The sequence below is a fragment of the Chiloscyllium plagiosum genome, unplaced genomic scaffold (assembly GCF_037043375.1).
Source record: "Chiloscyllium plagiosum isolate Xiang-an unplaced genomic scaffold, Cpla_swu_hap1 HiC_scaffold_40, whole genome shotgun sequence".
Taxonomy (NCBI): Eukaryota; Metazoa; Chordata; class Chondrichthyes; order Orectolobiformes; family Hemiscylliidae; genus Chiloscyllium; species Chiloscyllium plagiosum.
The window spans coordinates 4,026,173-4,046,095 of record NW_028270178.1 but is presented as its reverse complement, the minus strand read 5'-3'; positions in this window follow the sequence as shown (position 1 = coordinate 4,046,095).

Below are 19,923 nucleotides of genomic sequence, written 5' to 3'. Positions count from 1 at the left end.
CTCCAACCCTGGCAACATCCTTGTAAATCTTTTCTGAATCCTTCCAAGTTTCACAACATCTTTCCGATAGGAAGGAGACCAGAATTGCACACAATATTCCAACAGTGGCCTAACCAATGTCCTGTACAGCCACAACATGACCTCCCAACTCCTGTACTCAATACTCTGACCAATAAAGGAAAGCATACCAAATGTCGTCTTCACAGAGTTGGAGAAGGGTGTAGGGGCTGGAGGAGGTTACAGAGATAGGGAGGGGGTGTAGGGGCTGGAGGAGGTTACAGAGATAGTGAGGGGGTGTCGGTGCTGGAGGAGGTTACAGAGATAGGGAGGGGTGTAGGGGCTGGAGGAGGTTACAGAGATAGTGAGGGGGTGTAGGGGCTGGAGGGGGTTACAGAGATAGTGACGGGGTGTAGGGGCTGGAGGAGGTTACAGAGATAGGGAGGGGCTGGAGGAGGTTACAGAGATGGAGAGGGGTGTAGGGGCTGGAGGGGGTTGCAGAGATAGGGAGGGGGTGTAGGGGCTGGAGGGGGTTACAGAGATGGAGAGGGGTGTAGGGGCTGGAGAGGGTTGCAGAGAAAGGGAGGGGGTTTAGAGGCTGGAGGGGGTTGCAGAGATAGGGAGGGGGTGTAGAGGCTGGGGTGGGATTACAGAGATAGGGAGGGATAGAGAGACAGAGGAGGTTTCAGGGGTTGCGAGGATTGGAGAGGACAAGGAAGTTTCAGGGATACGGAGGGGTATAAATGCCAGAGGGGGTAACTGAGACCGTGATGGGGTATGAACCTGTAGTATTCCGGTTCCCTTTCACTAATCACTGCCCCCCCCCATGTGTTTGCAGCAATTGCTGCTCTCAATCCCCAAAGCAGCCTGTGCTGCTCCCCACCTCCCGATCCTACAATAGCCAACACAATGATGGGATACTTACACCCCCCACTGGGAACTTCCACCCTCTGAGTGTTGGTGGTCACATGGGCGCGTGTGTACTGAGGCACTGTGAACAGAGACAGGACACTGTTAGATGGACTGGACACAACTGGATTCTTGGCCTTATCGATGTAAAATGCTCCAGCGAGGGAAGAGTTAATCTGTGAGCTGGCGCTCCAGCTCCACCCACATGCATATTAGGTTTTAGACCACGCTGAAGGCAGTTTCACTGAGAGGAAGAGACTTTTTTTATTTCAAAAATATACTTTATTCATAAAATTATTTGGGTCTCTATATAATCGGTCATGTCATTCTTGTGCACACATTACATTGCTTTACAGACATTGAAATTTATTTTTCCTATATACAAGTCTGTACATTTACTATCCAGCTCTTCTGCTGAGGTGTTAGCAGAGCCCAAATGATTGCACGGGCCCCCTGTTCTTCGTTAGGCAGGCAGATGTTACACAGTGGTCTTTCCCCACCGCGCCTTGGCGGCAGCTGCCCCAAGCTTCACCGCGTCCCTCAACACGTAGTCCTGGACCTTGGAATGTGCCAGTCTGCAAAACTCAATCAGGGTCAACTCCTTCAGCTGGAAGATCAGCAGGTTTCGGACCGCCCAGAGAGCGTCCTTCACCGAGTTGATGATCCTCCAGGCACAGTTGATGTTCGTTTCGGTGTGCGTCCCGGGGAACAGGCCGTAGAGCACCGAGTCCTGCGTCACGGCGCTGCTCAGGACGATCATCAAAAAAACCCCCTGCATTCCTCTCCAGATTTCCTTTGCAAAAGCAAATTCCAGAAGGAGGTGTGTGACAGTCTCGTTCCCCCCCCCACAGCCGCTTCGAGGGCAGCATGCGGTGCAGCTGAGAGTCCGGGCCTGCATAAAGGGTCTCACAGGCAGAGCCCTTCTCACCACCAGCAAAGCCATGTCTTGGTGCTTGTTGGAAAGTTCTGGCGATGAGGCGTTCTGCCAAATGTCTTTGACAGTCTGCTCAGGGAACCGCTCGACAGGATCCGCCCTCTCCTTTTCCCGAAGGGTCTCAAGGACACTACGTGCTGACCACTTCCTGATGGACTTGTGGTCAAAGGTGTTTTTCTTCATAAACTTCTCCACGAAGGACAGGTGATACGGAACGGTCCAACTACTCAGAGCGTTCCACAGCAGCGAGGCCAGGCCCATCCTTCGCAACACCGGGGACAGGTAGAACCTCAGTACGTAGTGACACTTGGTGTTTGCGTACCGGGGATCCACGCACAGCTTGATGCAGTCACACACAAAGGTGGCTTTTAGGGTGAGGGTGGCATTGGGTGTGTTTTATCCCTCGTTGCCCAGATCTTTATAGATCGAGTCCCTTTGGACCCGGTCCATCTTTGATCTCCATATAAATTGGAAGATGGCCCGGGTGACTGCAGCGGCACAGGGTTTGGGAATAGGCCAGACTTGTGCCACATATAACAACACTGACAGTGCCTCACACCTGATGACCAGGTTTTTTTCCCGTGATGGAGAGCAACCGTAGCATCCATCTGCCCAGTTTCTGCCTCACTTTGCTGATACGCTCCTCCCAAGACTTGGCGCACACCCCAGACCCCCGTATCAAATATCCAGCACCTTCAGGTGGTCGGTCCTGACGGTGAAGGGGATCACAGTTTGGTCGGCCCAGTTCCCGAAGAGCGTGGCCTCGCTCTTGCCTCGGTTTACCTTGGCCCCCGAGGCCCGTTCGAACTGGTCGCATATGCACATGAGTCTGCGCACGGACAGTGGATCCGAGCAGAAAACGGCGACGTCATCCATGTTCAGGGAGGCCATAACTTGTAGGCCCTCACTGCCAGGAATAGTCACCCCTCTCAGGCCCGCATCCTTCCTGATTGACTCAGAAAATGGCTCTATGCAGCACACAAACGAGGCAGGAGAGAGAGGGCAGCCCTGCCTGACTCCAGATCTGACTGGGAAGCTATCTGAAGTGGGAATGGGACAGGCTGGTAATCCAGTGCCTGAAGCTAATGTTCTGGCGACATGTGTCTCCATCCCACCCTAACACGGGGTGATGTTGGAATGCTGCACCAGGGCCAGAGCAGGGAACAGGGCAGCGGGCTGCAGTTAGATCACTGAGTGACCCAGACATAACCGATCCTCGCCCAACTCCAGTGGAAGGGAAAGGAGATATCAAAGGGAACTGGGTGTAGGATGGCTGTGAGAGGGACTGCCTGAGGTCACAGGTCACGCAGAACATGAGGACCAGATTACATTTCCAACCAATGAGAGAGACAGAGAGACAGGGACCGACAGAGAGAGAAAAGGAAAGACTCAGATAGAGAGACTGTTACAGACAAACAGATACAGACGTGGTGACAATCCTGGCTTGTCCCCACTGCTTTCTGCATTTCAGATCCAAAAATAAACCAGTGAGAGAGAAATAGACCATCCTGTTCACAGAAACACATCGTGAAAAGATGTGCAGGGTCAGGTGAATTGGCCATACTCATTACCTGTAGTGTTAGGTAAGGGGTAAATGTAGGGGTATGGGTGGGTGGCGCTTCGGCGGGGCGGTGAGGACTTGTTGGGCCGAAGGGCCTGTTTCCACACTGTCATCTAATCTAAATCTAAAAAGCTTCCTCTGCACTGGCACCATCAAACACTCCCAGGGCAGGGTTAGCATGGGGTTAGATACAGAGTAAACTTCCCACTATACAGTCCCAATCAAACACTCCCAGGGCAGGGACAGTTAGGGGGTCAGATAAAATGTAAAGCTCCTTCTACACTGTCCCCCATCAAACACTCCCAGGACAGGGACAGCACGGGGTTAGATACAGAGTAAAGCTCCCTCTACACTGTCCCCCATCAAACACTCCCAGGACAGGGACAGCACGGGGTTAGATACAGAGTAAAGCTCCATCTACACTGTCCCCATCAAACACTCCCAGGACAGGGACAGCACGGGGTTAGATACAGAGTAAAGCTCTCTCTACACTGTCCCCCATCAAACACTCCCAGGACAGAGGTGTTGCACGGAGTGAGATACAGAGTAAGACTTTCTACACTGTCCCCAAAAACAGTCCCAGAACAGCACAGGTTTAGATAGAATGTAAAGCTCTCTTTACACTGTCCCACATCAAACACTCCCAGGACAGGGACAGCATGGGGTTAGATACAGAGTAAAGCTCCCTCTACACTGTCCCACATCAAACACTCCCAGGACAGGGACAGCACGGGGTTCGATACAGAGTAACGCTCCCTCTACACTGTCCCCCCATCAAACACTCCCAGGACAGGGACAGCACGGGGTTAGATACAGAGTAAAGCTCTCTCTACACTGTCTCCCATCAAACACTCCCAGGACAGGGACAGCACGGGGTTAGATACTGAGTAAAGCTCCCTCTACACTGTCCCCCATCAAACCCTCCCAGGACAGGGACAGCACAGGGTTAGATACTGAGTAAAGCTCTCTCTACACTGTCCCCCCATCAAACACTCCCAGGACAGGGACAGCACGGGGTTCGATACAGAGTAAAGCTCTCTCTACACTGTCCCCCCATCAAACACTCCCAGGGCAGGGACATTGTTACGTACAGAATAAAGCTCCCTGTACACTGTCCGAGTATAAAAGGTGGACACTGTGCCCTGTTGTGGCCCTGCTCAGTGTAATCTTGTGGGGAGTGAATTTGTTGTTACTGCTTACAGTCCTTGCAGCTTTCAGTTATGACCTGTTGATCATTGATAGTTTGGGAAATAAAACATAATGGAAACAGCGTCTTGTTGGACACAGTGTGATGGTGAAACATCAACTACAGGGAGGACAGCAAGACAGGAAGATAACGTGGCAGAGTGGGAGAGCAAGGGGATAGGAGGAGAATCCAGGAGAGAGGGAAAGAGAGAGAGGTAAAGAGAGAGGGTGAGAAAGAGCCAGTGGGAAAGAGTCAACACAGCAGGACAGTTACAGAAACAGCGATGGAAGTTGCCCCTGATTGGAAGCAATCTTTCAAACATCCAAACATCAAGGTCGTGGGTTTAACTCACTCTTACACTGTCTGAGAGTCAGTACTGACGGAGCGTCCCACTGTCTGAGAGTCAGTACTGAGGGAGCGTCCCACTGTCGGAGAGTCAGTACTGAGGGAGTGCCGCACAGTGGGAGGGTCAGTACTGAGGGAGTGCCGCACTGTCGGAGGGTCAGTACTGAGGGAGTGCCGCACTGTCGGAGGGTCAGTACTGAGGGAGTGCCGCACTGTCGGAGGGTCAGTACTGACGGAGCGTCCCACTGTCGGAGGGTCAGTACTGAGGTAGCGCCGCACTGTCGGAGGGTCAGTACTGACGGAGCGTCCCACTGTCGGAGAGTCAGTACTGAGGGAGTGCCGCACTGTCGGAGGGTCAGTACTGAGGGAGTGCCGCACTGTCAGAGGGTCAGTACTGAGGGAGTGCCGCACTGTCGGAGGGTCAGTACTGAGGGAGTGCCGCACTGTCGGAGGGTCAGTACTGACGGAGCGTCCCACTGTCGGAGGGTCAGTACTGAGGGAGTGCCGCACTGTCGGAGGGTCAGTACTGAGGGAGTGCCGCACTGTGGGAGAGTCAGTACTGAGGGAGTGCCGCACTGTCGGAGGGTCAGTACTGAGGGAGTGCCGCACTATCGAAGGGTCAGTCCATCAGGAATACGTCTTTCCCTCTCAATCCTTCCTCCCATCTCAATCTCCCTCTCAAACCTTTCCCCACCGATCTCTCTTTTCACCTCCATCTGCTCTTTCAGTCTTTTCTGTCTTGTCCTGTACCCTTGCTTTCTCCATCCCCATCTCTCTGTCTCCCTGCCCTCTCCCCCTGTCTCTCTGCCCTCCCTCCATCTCCCTCCCTTCAGCGTTGCCCTCCCTCCAGCAGTTTGACTCCAGTCTGACCGGTACTCACCTTGCTGTGACAGTAACAACAGCACCAGAAGCTGAAGGACACTGTGATTCTGACAGGGTCTGACCACAGCCATGTCTTTCCCTGCAATGAGCCACCTCACCTACGCCCAGGTAACCCTCCTGCCATTGGCTGCACTGGCCCCAAATCCTGTCCGCCTCTCATTGTCCATCCTGTTCACCTGGCCCTCCCTCCCACCTTTCCCATGTCCTTCCTCCATTGACCAACAGCACAGCCCATGAGTTGGCGTTGGCTCATTGATGGAGTGACTGAGCCACACGGCTAAGGGGAGAGGTGGTGACGTGCCAAGAACAAGGCTTTGGATTGGCTGAGGCTGTCTCAGCCATGGCGGACAGTCCGAGGGGATTGGTTCACAATTTCTTGGTCAACTGAACCTGTATGGAACCAATGGAAGTTTCTGGATTGTTCCTCATTGGAAGACGCCTTTCCGAATTTCAGTCCTGAATGCTATTCCGTTTGCTAATTTCGTTTCTCCCTGAGACAGTTTCTCTCTTTCTCACAAAAGGTTCCGGTGGGGATGTGTACCCTGAGTGACCCTTTAGACTCCAACATGGGACTGTTCCAGCATTTCACCATCGAGTACAGGAGTTGGTTCATCTTTGAACTAGACATTGATGAGGCCACATTTGGAATACTGCCTACAGTTCTTGTCGCCCAACGATAGATAGAATATTATTAAACTAGAAAGAGTGCAGAAAAGATTTACTGAGATGCAGCCTGGATTGGAGGGTTTGAGTTAAAAGGAGAGGCTGGTTAGGCTGGGGCTTTTACCCCTGGGGCGTCGGAGACTGAGGGGGTGACCTTACAGAGGACTATAAAACCATGACAGGTGTAGGTAAGGCGATTAGCTTTCCCCACATTGTAGGGAAGTCGAAATCTAGAGGGGACAGGTCTGAGGGGAGACATACAAAAGTGTCCAGAGGGGACAAAATTTTCACACAGCGGGTGGTGAGGGTCTGGAACTGTCGCAGTGGAAGCGAGTACAGTTTCATCATTGAAGAAACATTGAGACAGGGACATGGATGGGATCAGGAGGGAGGGATATGGGCCAAAGGCTGGGAAATGGGTCGAGATTAATTGTGAACATGGGATAGCATGGACAGGTTGTGCTGATGGGCCTGTTCCCATGCTATAGAACCTGGATTATGTCTGTGCTGGATCTTTCAGACACTCACTGACCTGTACCTATCCCCTGTAGACATAGAGACATACAGCACGGAAACAGGCCCTTCGGCCCAACTCCTCCATGCCGACCTGATATCCTCAATTAATCCAGTCCCATTTGCCAGCACTTGGCCCATATCCCTTTGAACCCTTCCTATTCATAGACCAATTCAGCTGCATTTTAAATGCTGTATGGTGGGCATCACTGGCCGATCCACATTTATAGCCCCATCCCTAGTTGCCCCCCTTGAGAAGGTGGGGGTGAGCTGCCTTCTTGACCCCCATGTGCTGTGAGTAGACCTACAATGCCCTGAGGGAGGGAATTCCAGGATTCTGACCCAGCCACACTGAAGGGACGGTGATGTATTTGAGTCGGGATGGTAAGAGGCTCGGAGGGGAACTTGCAGGGGGCTGGTGTTCCCATGTATCTGCTGCCCTTTGTCCTTCTGGATGGAAGTGGCCATGGGTTTGGAAGGCGCTGCCTGAGGATCTTTGGTGAATTTCTGCAGGGCATCTTTTGTAGATTGTACACACCGCTGCTACTGAGCATCAGTGGAGGAGGGAGGGATGTTTGTAGACGTGTGGCCAACCAGGCGGGGGCTGCTTTGTCCAGGATGGCCCGAAACGTCGATTCTCCTGTTCCCTAGATGCTGCCTGACCTGCTGCGCTTTTCCAGCAACACATTTCCATCATTGTCCAGGATGGTGTCAAGTTTCCTGAGTGTTGTTGGAGCTGTCCCCATCCAGGCTTTTGGTCAATGGCACCCCCCAGGATGTTGATAATGGGGGATTCAGTGATGGTTTTACAGATTACAGATTAGATTTTTTACAGATTACATGTCCACACCGACCCGCCCAACAAGTCCACACCGACCCGCCGAAGCGCAACCCACCCATACCCCTACATTTACCCCTTACCTAACTCTACGGGCAATTTAGCATGGCCAATTCACCTGACCCTGCACATCTTTGGACTGTGGGAGGAAACCGGAGCACCCGGAGGAAACCCACGCAGACACGGGGAGAACATGCAAACTCCACACAGTCAGTCGCCGGAGGTGGGAATTGAACCCGGGTCTCTGGCGCTGTGAGGCAGCAGTGCTAACCACTGTGCCACCGTGCCACCCACGGTGGTATTGTTGGTTAGAATGTACATTATTGGAGATTGTCATAGCGTGGCATTTGTGTGGCACAAATATTAATTGCCACTTGTCCGCCCAAGCCTGGATATTGTCCAGATCTTGTTGCATTTGAACACTAACTGATTCAGTATCTGAGGAATCGCTGAACACTGCAATTATCAGCGAACATCCCAACTTCGGACCTTCTCATGGAGGGAAGGTCATTGATGAAGCAGCTGAAGATAGTTGGGGCCTACCCTGAGGAACTCCTGAGGAGATGTCCTGGAGCTGAGGTGACTGACCCTCCAATAACCACAACCCATCTTCTCTTGTGCCACGTCTGACCCCAACCAGTGGAGAGTTTGCACCCCTGATACCCTTTGAATCCAGTTTTGCCAGGGCTCCATGATGCCACACTCGGTTGAATCATGTCAAGGGCTGTCACTCTCACCTCACCATCTCTACCATCATGGCTTCCAACACCCCATCAAATCTCTTTAGAACCTTCTCCTCTCCAAGGAAGACATTCCCAAGCTCTTCAGTTGATCCACGTCATTGAAGATCCTCATGTCTAAAATTATTCCTGAGATCGTGTTGGATGTTCCTGGTCATTGGTTCTGAATCTCTAATGGCATTGAAGTTCTGTCCAATCTGACAACGTCCACGGTATTTGGCAGGGTATGTCAACGCAGTCTCCTGTCTGAGACCTCGGTGTCTTCTCTCACTCCTGCCACTATTCATTAATAGACTCGTTGGACCCTGTAGAAATCCCCTGTCTAAACAACAGCACCTTGTACATAATGTTCCCTGGAAACTGAACACGTGTGACCATGTAGCAGCTGTCAACAACCCCGTGTTGTCTCCAACATGCTCAATGCACCCCATGAAGTTAAACACAGTCATCACACACCCAGCGTCTGACTGAGTCTGGATCTTTAATGTCAGAGAGCAACCGTTAGACTCTCCCTTCTTGGAGCTGGTCCTGGCCTGGCACTCGTGTGGCGTCGATGTTACTTGCCCCTTGCCAGCCCCAACCTGGATATCGTCAAGATGTTGCTGCATTTCCACACAGTTTCAAAACGGTTTAAACAAGCACAACATTCTGCAACTGAGGAATGCCTATAACTGTGCAGTTAAAACCACCATGAGGGGTACAGATAGGAGTAATGGTAGTTGCCTTTTCCAGAGAATGGGGGGATTTCAAGATGAAGGGGTGCATTTTTAAGGTGAGATTTGAAAGGACACGAGGGACAAATTGTTTACACAGAGGGCAGATTGCGTGTGGAATGAGGAAGTGGTGGGTGTGGACACAGTGACAACGTTTAAAAGACATTTGGATAAGGACGTGAATAGCAGGAGAAAGTGAGGACTGCAGATGCTGAAGTTCGGAGTCGAAGAGTGTGGTGCTGGAAAAGCACAGCAGGTCAGGCAGGATCAGAAGGAGCAGGAGGATCGACGTTTCGGGCAAGAGCCGTTCATCAGGAATGTGGGCATGGTCCAAGAGGGGAAACTGAGAGATAACTGGGAGGGAAGTGGGGTTGCAGGGAAGGTAGCTGGGAATGTGACAGATAGATCAAGGTGGGAGATGAAGTTGATAGATCAGAGAGGTGGGTGGAGCAGATGGGTGTGAAGGGAGATGGACAGGTAGTACAGTTCAAGAGAGCAGCGCTGAGTTGGAGGGTTGGATCTGGAGTATGGTGGGGAGAGGGGAAGTTTGGAAACTGGTGAAACCCTCATTGATCCGGTGTGGTTGCAGAGTCCTGAGGTGGAAGATGAGGTGTTCTTCCTCCAGGAATCGGGTGGTTAGGGAGTAACGATGGAGGAGGCCCAGGACCTGCACATCCTTGGTGGAGTGGGAGGGGGTTTTGAAATGTTCGGCCGTGGACCGGTGGGGTTGGTGGGTGCAAGTGTCCCAGAGATGTTCTCTGAAACAATCTGTGAGTAGGTGTCCTGTCTCCCCAATATAGAGGAGACCACATTGGGTGCAACAGATACAGTAAATGACGTGTGGAAGTGCAGGTGAAACTTTGCTGGATGTGAAAGGCTCCTTTGCGGCATTGGACAGAGATGAGGGGGGAGGTGTGGGCGCAGGTTTTACAATTCCTGTGGTGGCAGGGGAGGGTGCCAGTAGGGGAAGTTGGGTTGGTTTGGTGGGGGGGCGTGGACCTGACAAGGTAGTCATAGAGGGAACGGCCTTTACGGAAAGCGGATAGGGGTGGGGAGGGAAATATATCTCTGGTGGTGGGGCCGGTTTGTAGATGACGGAAATAACGGAGGATGATGTGATGTATCTGGAGGTTGGTGGGGTTGACAGTGAGGACCGGGGGGAGGGTTCTGTCCTTGTTGGAGGAGTGGGGTTCGAGGGCGGAGGTGCACCAAGTGGAGGAGATGCACTGGACAGCATCATTGATCATGTGGGAGGGAGAATTGCAGTCCCTGAAGAAGGTGGTCTTCTGGGATGATCTGTGATGGAATTGGTCCTCCAGGGAGCAGATGCGGCTGAGGTGGAGGAGTTGGGAATAAGAGATAGTGTTTTTTTACAGGAGGCAGGGTGGGAGGAGGTGTAGTCCAGGTAACTGTGGGAATCGGTGGGTTTGATGTGGATGTACATGTTGAGTCAGTCACTGGAAATGGACATGGAGTACGTGAATAGGAAAGGTTTGGGAGGGATATGGACCAGGAGCATGCAGGGAGGACTAGTTTAGTTTGGGAATATGGTCAGCACAGACTGGTTGAGCCGAAGGGTCTGTTTCTGTGCTGTGTAACTCTCGGATTCTGGTTGAACTATCCTGCTTAGATTACTCAGAGGTCAGCACTGACAGGACAGAGGGCACCACTTACACAGCGACTGAGCTGTTCCTGATCCCATGAACCTGGCAACACCAGGGGGTCTGTTGTTATGTTTCTGGTCTGTCCTCCACCACAGTTACCAAACAGTGGGATGCTGCATATTATCAATGAGGGGCACTTAACATCAGAAATCAGGGAGGGGGGAGATGTGGATAGTGTAGGAGATGGTCAAAAGATACAGCAGGATATAGATTAGAAAAGGATATGGGCGGAGAAATGGGAGGTGGAGTTTAATCCGGGTAAGTGTGAGGTGCTGCACTTTGGGAGGTCAAATGTTAAAGGAAAATATCCAGTTAATGGCAGGACCCTGAACAGCACTGATGTACAGAGGGATCTTGGGGTTCAAGTCCATAGCTCCCTGAAAGCGGCCCTCACAAGCACATAGGGCAGTAAAGAAGGCCTAAGGCATGCTTGCCTTAATTGGTTGGGGAACTGAGTACCAGAGTCAGGATGTCATGTTGCAGCTTTTTCAGACTTTGGTTAGGTCACACTGAGAGTATTGCATTCGATTCTGGTCGCTGTATTATAGGAAGGGTGTGGAGGCTTTGGAGAGGGTGCAGAAGAGGTTTCCCGGGATGCTGCCTGGATTAGAGGGGGATGAGCTATAAGGACAAGCTAGAAAAACTCTCTGGAGGCTGTTTTCTCTGGAGGCTGACGGGAGACTTGATAAAGTCTATAAAATTATGAGAGGCACCGATAGGGTCGACGGTCAGAGACTTGCCCCTTCAACCCTGGTTGAAATGTCTCATACTAGGGGGCATGCAATTAAGGATCGAGGGGGAAAGTTCAAAGAAGACATGAGGGGCAAGTGTTTTTACACAGAGAGTGGTGGGATTCAGGAACACGCTACCAAGGGGGTGGTGGTAGGGAGAGATTCGATAAGGAAGATTAAGGGGCTTTTAGCTTGGCACATGAATATGCAAGGGATGAAGGATTATGGGCCAAGGGCAGGCGGAAGGGATTAGGTTAATTTGACGTCATGTTGGGCACAACATTATAGGCCGAAGGGCCTGTTCCTGTGTTGAACTGTTCTTTGGTCTATGCCAGCTACCACAAGCTCTCTCACTGAATTTACCAGCAGAGAAAAGAACCGAGAACAAATGCAAGTTAAAAATAGAAAGAATGGTGAGTTGTTACTTCAACAGCATTGCCAGAATATTTTCAGCGCTTTATGGATGCAGAGATGGGCTGAGAGGTGGCAGATGGAGTTCAACCTGGATAAATGCGAAGTGATGCATTTTGGAAGGTCGAATTTGAAAGTTGAGTACAGGATTAAAGACAGGATTCTTGGCAGTGTGGAGGAACAGCGGGATTAAAGTACGTAGATCCCTTAAAATGGCCACCCAAGTGGACAGGGTTGTTAAGAAAGCATATGGCGTTTTGGCTTTCATTAACAGAGGGATTGAGTTTAAGAGCCGTGAGATCTTGTTGCAGCTCTAAAAAACTTTGGTTAGACCGCACTTGGAATACTGCGTCCAGTTCTGGTCGCCCTATTATAGGAAAGATGTGGATGCTGTGGAGAGGGTTCAGAGGAGGTTTACCAGGATGCTGCCTGGACTGGAGGGCTTATTTTACGAAGAGGTTGACTGAGCTCCGACTTTTTTCATTGGAAAAAAGCAGGAGGAGAGGGGACCTAATTGAGGTGTACAAAATAATGAGAGGCATAGATAGAGTTGATAGCCAGAAACATTTTCCCAGGGCAGAAATGGCTAACACGAGGAGTCATAGTTTAAAGCTGTTTGGCGGAAAGTATAGAGGGGATGTCAGAGGCGGGTTCTTTATGCAGAGAGTTGTGAGAGCATGGAATGCGTTGCCAGCAGCAGTTGTGGAAGCAAGGTCATTGGGGACATTTAAGAGACTGCTGGACATGCATATGGTCACAGAAATTTGAGAGTTCATACGTTAGGTTTACCTTACATGAGGATCAATGGTCGGCACAACACCGAGGGCTGAAGGGCCTGTTCTGTGCTGTACTGTTCTATGTTCTATGGAGGAGTTATGTTTTTAATCGGTAACGGTGGGCCGAAGGCTCATGGGGAGTGGGCAGGAGAGTAGGGTTGAGGCTGTGATGCAATCGGTCTCGATCACATTGATTGGTGGAGCAGGCTAGAGAGGCTGAATTGCTTCTGAATCGTAGAGTTGTCGGAAACAGACCCTTCGGCCCATCTCGTCCGTGCCAGCCTCCGGTCCTGACGTTCCTCAGGCTGTCGGAGGAAACAGGCCGGAGAGGTTGAACCACAAGCGCTGCTGCTGTGGGGAGCGGACACCAAGTGAGTCAGTCACAAAACCTTTCAAAGTGCAGCCCCACAACCCCCCCCGAATTTATCTTGACTTAGGGAGTGTGGGGAACAAACTTAAGCATCGGGTGGCCTCTGCAAGGGGCAAGACCGGGAAAGCAAAAGGAAACAAAGCTGTGCCTACCCAAGAGTCGCTCAAATGTCCCTAATGTATCTGACTCTACTACCACAGCTGGCAGTGCATTCCACACCCTCACCACTCTCTGAGTAAAGAAGCTACCTCTGACACCTCCCTTGAATCTTCCCCCAATCATCTTAAAATGGCACCCCCTCATGATAGCCATTTCCGCCCTGGGGGAAAAAAAGTCTCTGTCTATCCACTCTATCTGTGCCTCTCATCCATCTTGTACACCTCTATCAAGTCACCTCTCATCCATCTTCGCTCCAATGAGAAAAGCCATGAGACGTGGACCCCTCTGTTCCTCCACACTGCCCAAGAATCCTGCCTTGAACCCTGTAATCTGCATTCGAATTCGACCTTCCAAGGTGAATCACTTCACACTTTTTCAGGTTGAACTCCATCTGCTACTTCTCAGCCCAGCGCTGCACCCTGTCAATGTCCCGTTGCATCCTACAACAGCCCTCCACACCATCCACCACTCCATCAACCTTCGTGTCATCAGCAAACTTACGAACCCACCCTTCCACTTCCTCATCTGAGTCATTCATAAAGATCACAAAGAGCAGTGGTCCCGGAACAGATCTTTGCAGAACATCACTGGTCACCAAGCTCCAGGCTGAATACTATCCATCTACCACCACCCTCTGTTATCTATGGGCCAGCCAATTCTCTATCCAGACAGCCAGATTTCCATGTACCCCATGCCTCCTTATTTTCTGAATGAGTGTACCATGGGGAACCTTATCAAATGCCTTGCTAAACTCCATGTACACCACATCCACTGCTCTACCATCATCAATGTGTTTTGTCACATCCTCATAGAATTCAGTAAGGTTTGTTAGGCATGACCTACCGCTCTCAAAACCATGTTGACTATCTCTAATCAAACTCAGATTTTCCAAGTAATCATAAATTCTGTCTCTCAGAATATTCTCCAATAATTTGCCTACCACTGATGTAAGACTGACTGGTCTGTAATTCCTAGAGATTTCCCTATTCCCTTGAACAAAGGGAATAACATTTTCCACCCTCCTATCATCTGGTCCTACTCCACAATCTCTTCCCTCGCTTCCCGTAGTAACCCAGGGTATATCCCACCTGGGTGTATCCCATCGGGCCCATCTCATGTCAGTCTGATCTCCACATTCCTGGACGCTCTCCATAACCTCCCCTTTAAAAATCTGTCCATCCTCTCCTTAAACTTCCTCAGTGTCCCAGCTTCCTCCGCACTTTGGGGGAGTGAATTCCAAAGGTTTGCAATTGTTTGAGAGAAGTAATTTCTCCTCATTTATGCTCTAAGTCTGCCAACCCTTATCCTTGATCTTTGACCTCTCGTTCCAGATCGTCTCACAGTGAGGAAACATCCTCCCAGTGTCTATTTCATGAATCCCCCCTCACACTGCCTGTGTGGAGTTTGCACGTTCTCCCCGTGTCTGCGTGGGTTTCCTCCGGGTGCTCCGGTTTCCTCCCACAGTCCAAAGATGTGCAAGTCAGATTAATTGGCCATGCTAAATTGCTTGTAGTTTTAGGTTCATTAGTCAGAGGGAAATGGGTGTGGGTGGGCAACTCTTCAGAGGGTTGGTGGGCCAAATGGCCTGTTTCCACTTGGTAGGGAATCTAATCTCAATTAATATCCTGCTGACCCTTATACTTGATGCTCTGACCAATAATGGAAAGGTCCTTATTGCACACAATAGAGTAGAATATTGATTTATTGTCACTTGTAGTTTTACAAAAACAACAGTATAAAAGATTTAAGTCACTGTGCTCCAGCACCTCCCTTATGTCTAAAAAAATTTTTAAATTAAGACCAAGTCTGTCTTCAGGGGGAAAAAAAAAGCAGGACCCATGTTCTCCACAGCTGCAGGAAGTTGGCCAGTGTGCAAACGTCATCCTGAATCAGGCTTGTAGAATCCTGGGCCTTACCCGCCAGGCCATGAAACCACTGCATCATAGTAAGCTGAGCTTTATGTGCTTGCTGTTCCATCTTTAGTTTCCGCTTATCCTTCTCTTGGGCCAGCAATTTTTCAGCATGTTGTTCTATCAAATTCAGCTTTCCCGTGTCCCAAGTAAGACATGTGTCTTTTACCTTTTTTGCTATTTCATCCTTCATTCCATTGATGAAGCTTTTCCTCCTCATACGGCATGATTTCTGCTGCCGTTATGTCCTCGGGTGGTCTCAGTCCACTATGGGCATTATGGACTTCAGTGAGGCGTGTAAGGTACTGGGACACCGTCTCACCTTCTTGTTGTTTACACATTGCTATTTTGGTCATGTCCATTCGCACTGGGAATGCCCCCTACAGGCGGATGCCAGCGCTGCAACAAAAGCATCAATGTCTCCGTTCTGCTCCGTCTGCGGGTTGGCCACTCTGACATGGATGTTTACGGCTGGCCAGTTATACCAGACTTTGGTGACACCGGCACCCAGTTTTCATCCCAGGAGACGTCTCATCTCATGTGACGTGGGATGGAACTCGGTACAGAACTTTGTCACTTCTTCAGCAAACTTATTACCTCCAACCTCGCGTGGGTCAGGCAGTTGCCCAGAGGCACTTTCCAAATCTTTCATGGTCCATGGTCGGTGGACCAACACTGGGTACTCTTCTGGACCTGCAACTTTAACCATCTTTGCTTGCAGGACCAGCTGGTTAAGTGAGCGTACTCTTGCCATCTGACTCATCATGGAGACACGGTGGCTCAGTGGTTAGCACTGCTGCCTCACGGCGCCAGGGACCCGGGTTCGATTCCCGCCTCAGGCGACTCTCTGTGTGGAGTTTGCAATTCTCCCCGTGTCTGTGTGGGTTTGCTCCGGTTTCCTCCCACAAGCCAAAGATGTGCAGGTTAGATGAATTGGCCACGCTAAATTGCCCGTAGTGTTAGGTGATGGGGTACATGTAGGGGTTACGGGTCGGTGTGGACTTGTTGGGCCGAAGGGCCTGTTTCCACACTGTCAGTAATCTAATCGTCCGTCGGCTGATCGCGAGCAGGCCCTGGATGCCTTCCTGCCTTGGAGTGGCTGTCCTTTTGGGCTTCTTGCTTCGATCTGTTGTGGGTATGGCGTGCTACCGGTGAATCAGCAGACCCTGAGGCAGAGGCTGCTGACTTGGAATCTTCACCAGGCGGATCTCGTAGGGGGGCTGTAGGCCAGCCATCAAGGTCAAGATCTGGAACAGACTTAAAACACTGTACAGCTTCATTAGGTTGGCTTCCGTGCACGTCTGCATGTGCGCTAGTGTTTGTACGCATATTTGATCTATCTTTTACTTGAGATTTCCTTTCCCTGCTATCAGCCTCAGCCTTCCACATGTTTCAATTAGATTAGATTCCCTCCAGTGTGGAAACAAGTCCTTCGGCCCAACAAGTCCACACCAACCCTCTGAAGAGCAACTGTCCCAGACCCATTCCCCTGACGAATCACCTAACACTAGGGGCAATTTAACACGGTCAGTTCACCTGACCTGCACATCTTTGGATTGTGGGAGGAAACCAGAGCACCCGGAGCAAACCTCCGCAGACACGGGGAGAATGTGCAAACTCCACACAGTCAGTCGCTCTGAGGCTGGAATCGAACCCGGGTCCCCAGCGCTGTGATAAGCCTCTGTTATAAGTACTCCAATTCACAGGTTCTATTTTTCCCTTACGTTTCTCCTTCTCTCTCTCTCTCTCCTCCAACCTCGACCTCAATATTTCCAACTGCCTTTTACGAAAACTTCCTCCCTCCGAAAAACCATATTCCTTGATCCACAATTCTAACTGTTTTACAGACTCTGGGCCATAATGTTTTAACATGTATTGTATTTTGGTTGACCATTCCAAGTCCTCTGTGGACCCTCTTTTTGTTCTTGCTGGATCCCATTTTCGGCGTTATTGGAAAAGTGTTCATCTCTCTCTCTCTCTCTCTCTCTCGCGATCTTTTCTTCCAACATGACTTGCTTTTACCTCCGGAGATCCCCTCTCATTCGGTGCGTCCGTTTCAATGCCTTGGTTTTCGTAAACCAAGAAACCACGTACCCGGTATGTCTTTGGCGAGTCCAACTCAGCCAGTGGTGGTTCCAAGTCTAAAACCACCCTTAAACTTTCTGTTCCCTTAAACACTCTAGAGATGGCAATCCTTTCCCTTGAGCTTTGCACGAAAACCGTGTGAGAGTTCACTGGACCCTCCTCCTGATTTCACCGCTGACGCTGAGGCGAAACGCCAGCTCGCGGACACCTCCTCCTACTGCCCCCTTGACCATGACCCCACCCCCCACCACCAAACCATCATCTCCCAGACCATCCATAACCTCATCACCTCAGGGGATCTCCCATCCACCGCCTCCAACCTCATAGTCCCACAACCCCGCATCACCCGTTTCTACCTCCTGCCCAAAATCCACAAACCTAACTGCCCCGGCTGACCCATTGTCTCAGCCTACTCCTGCCTCACCGAACTCATCTCTGCATACCTCGACATGGTCCTGTCCCCCTTAGTCCAAGAACTCCCCACCTACGTTCGGGACACCACCCATGCCCTACACCTCCTCCATGATCTTCGCTTCCCCGGTCCCCAACGCCTTATTTTCACCATGGACATCCAGTCCCTGTACACCTCCATCCCCCATCACAAAGGACTCAAAGCCCTCCGCTTCTTCCTTTCCCACCATACCAACCAGTACCCTTCCACTGACATCCTCCTTCGACTGACTGAACTGGTCCTCACTCTGTACAACTTCTCTTTCCAATCCTCCCGCTTCCTCCAAACCAAAGGAGTAGCCATGGGCACCCGCATGGGCCCCAGCTATGCCTGCCTCTTCGTAGGGTATGTGGAACAATCCATCTTCCGCAACTACACTGGCACCACCCCCCACCTTTTCCTCCGCTACATCGATGACTGTATTGGCGCCGCCTTGTGCTCCCACGAGGAGGTTGAACAGTTCATCCACTTTACCAACACCTTCCACCCCGACCTCAAATTCACCTGGACAGTCTCAGACTCCTCCCTCCCCTTCCTAGACCTTTCCATTTCTATCTCGGGTGACCGAATCAACACGGACATTTACTATAAACCGACCGACTCCCACAGCTACCTAGACTACACCTCCTCCCAAACTGCCCCCTGTAAAAACGCCATCCCATTCTCCCAATTCCTTCGTCTCCGCCGCATCTGCTCCCAGGAGGACCAGTTCCAAAACCGTACAACCCAGATGGCCTCCTTCTTCAAAGACCGCAATTTCCTCCCCGACGTGGTCGACGAAGCCCTCCACCGCATCTCTTCCACTTCCCGATCCTCCGCCCTTGAGCCCCGCCCCTCCAATCGCCACCAGGACAGAACCCCACTGGTCCTCACCTACCACCCCACCAATCTCCATGTACATCGTATCATCCGTCGTCATTTCCGCCACCTCCAAACGGACCTCACCACCAGGGATATATTTCCCTCCCCTCCCCTATCAGCATTCCGTAAAGACCACTCCCTCCGTGACTCCCTCGTCAGGTCCACACCCCCCACCAACCCAACCTCCACTCCCGGCACCTTCCCCTGCAACCGCAAGAAATGCAAAACTTGCGCCCACACCTCCCCCCTCACCTCCCTCCAAGGCCCCAAGGGACACTTCCATATCCGCCACAGATTCACCTGCACCTCCACACACATCATTACTGCATCCGCTGCACCCGATGTGGCCTCCTCTACATTGGGGAGACAGGCCGCCTACTTGCGGAACGTTTCAGAGAACACCTCTGGGACACCCGGACCAACCAACCCAACCACCCCGTGGCTCAACACTTCAACTCCCCCTCCCACTCCACCAAGGACATGCAGGTCCTTGGACTCCTCCATCGCCAGACCATAGCCACACGACGGTTGGAGGAAGAGCGCCTCATCTTCCGCCTTGGAACCCTCCAATCACAAGGGATGAACTCAGATTTCTCCAGTTTCCTCATTTCCCCTCCCCCCACCTTATCTCAGTCCCAACCTTCGAACTCAGCACCGCCTTCCTAACCTGCAATCTTCTTCCTGACCTCTCCGCACCCACCCCCACTCCGGCCTATCACCCTCACCTTAACCTCCTTCCACCTATCACATTTTTAACGCCCCTCTCCCAAGTCCCTCCTCCCTACCTTTTATCTTAGCCTGCTTGGCACACCTTCCTCATTCCTGAAGAAGGGCTTATGCCCGAAACGTCGATTCTCCTGTTCCCTGGATGCTGCCTGACCTGCTGAGCTTTTCCAGCAACACATTTTCAGCTCTGATCTCCTCACTTTCTCCTCCTCCTGATTTATTTATTCTCTAAAAATGACTCTCTGTGTAGGATTACTTAAGCCACGACTCTTACCACGATCCTATTCGATTCGGACCCCAGCGCCGGGGCGACCCACAGATTCCCAGCCCTCTCTCGCGCAAAGGAGCTGGAGATGAAGTAAAACTCCTTCAAGGTGCTGGCACCTAAGCCTCCTGGGAATCTCGGAATCTTCCCCAGTCGCGGGGTCCAGGCGAACCCCCCAAATTAATTGTCGTGGAAATTAAATTGACTCGCCTCAAAGGCCAGCAAGAGCAAAG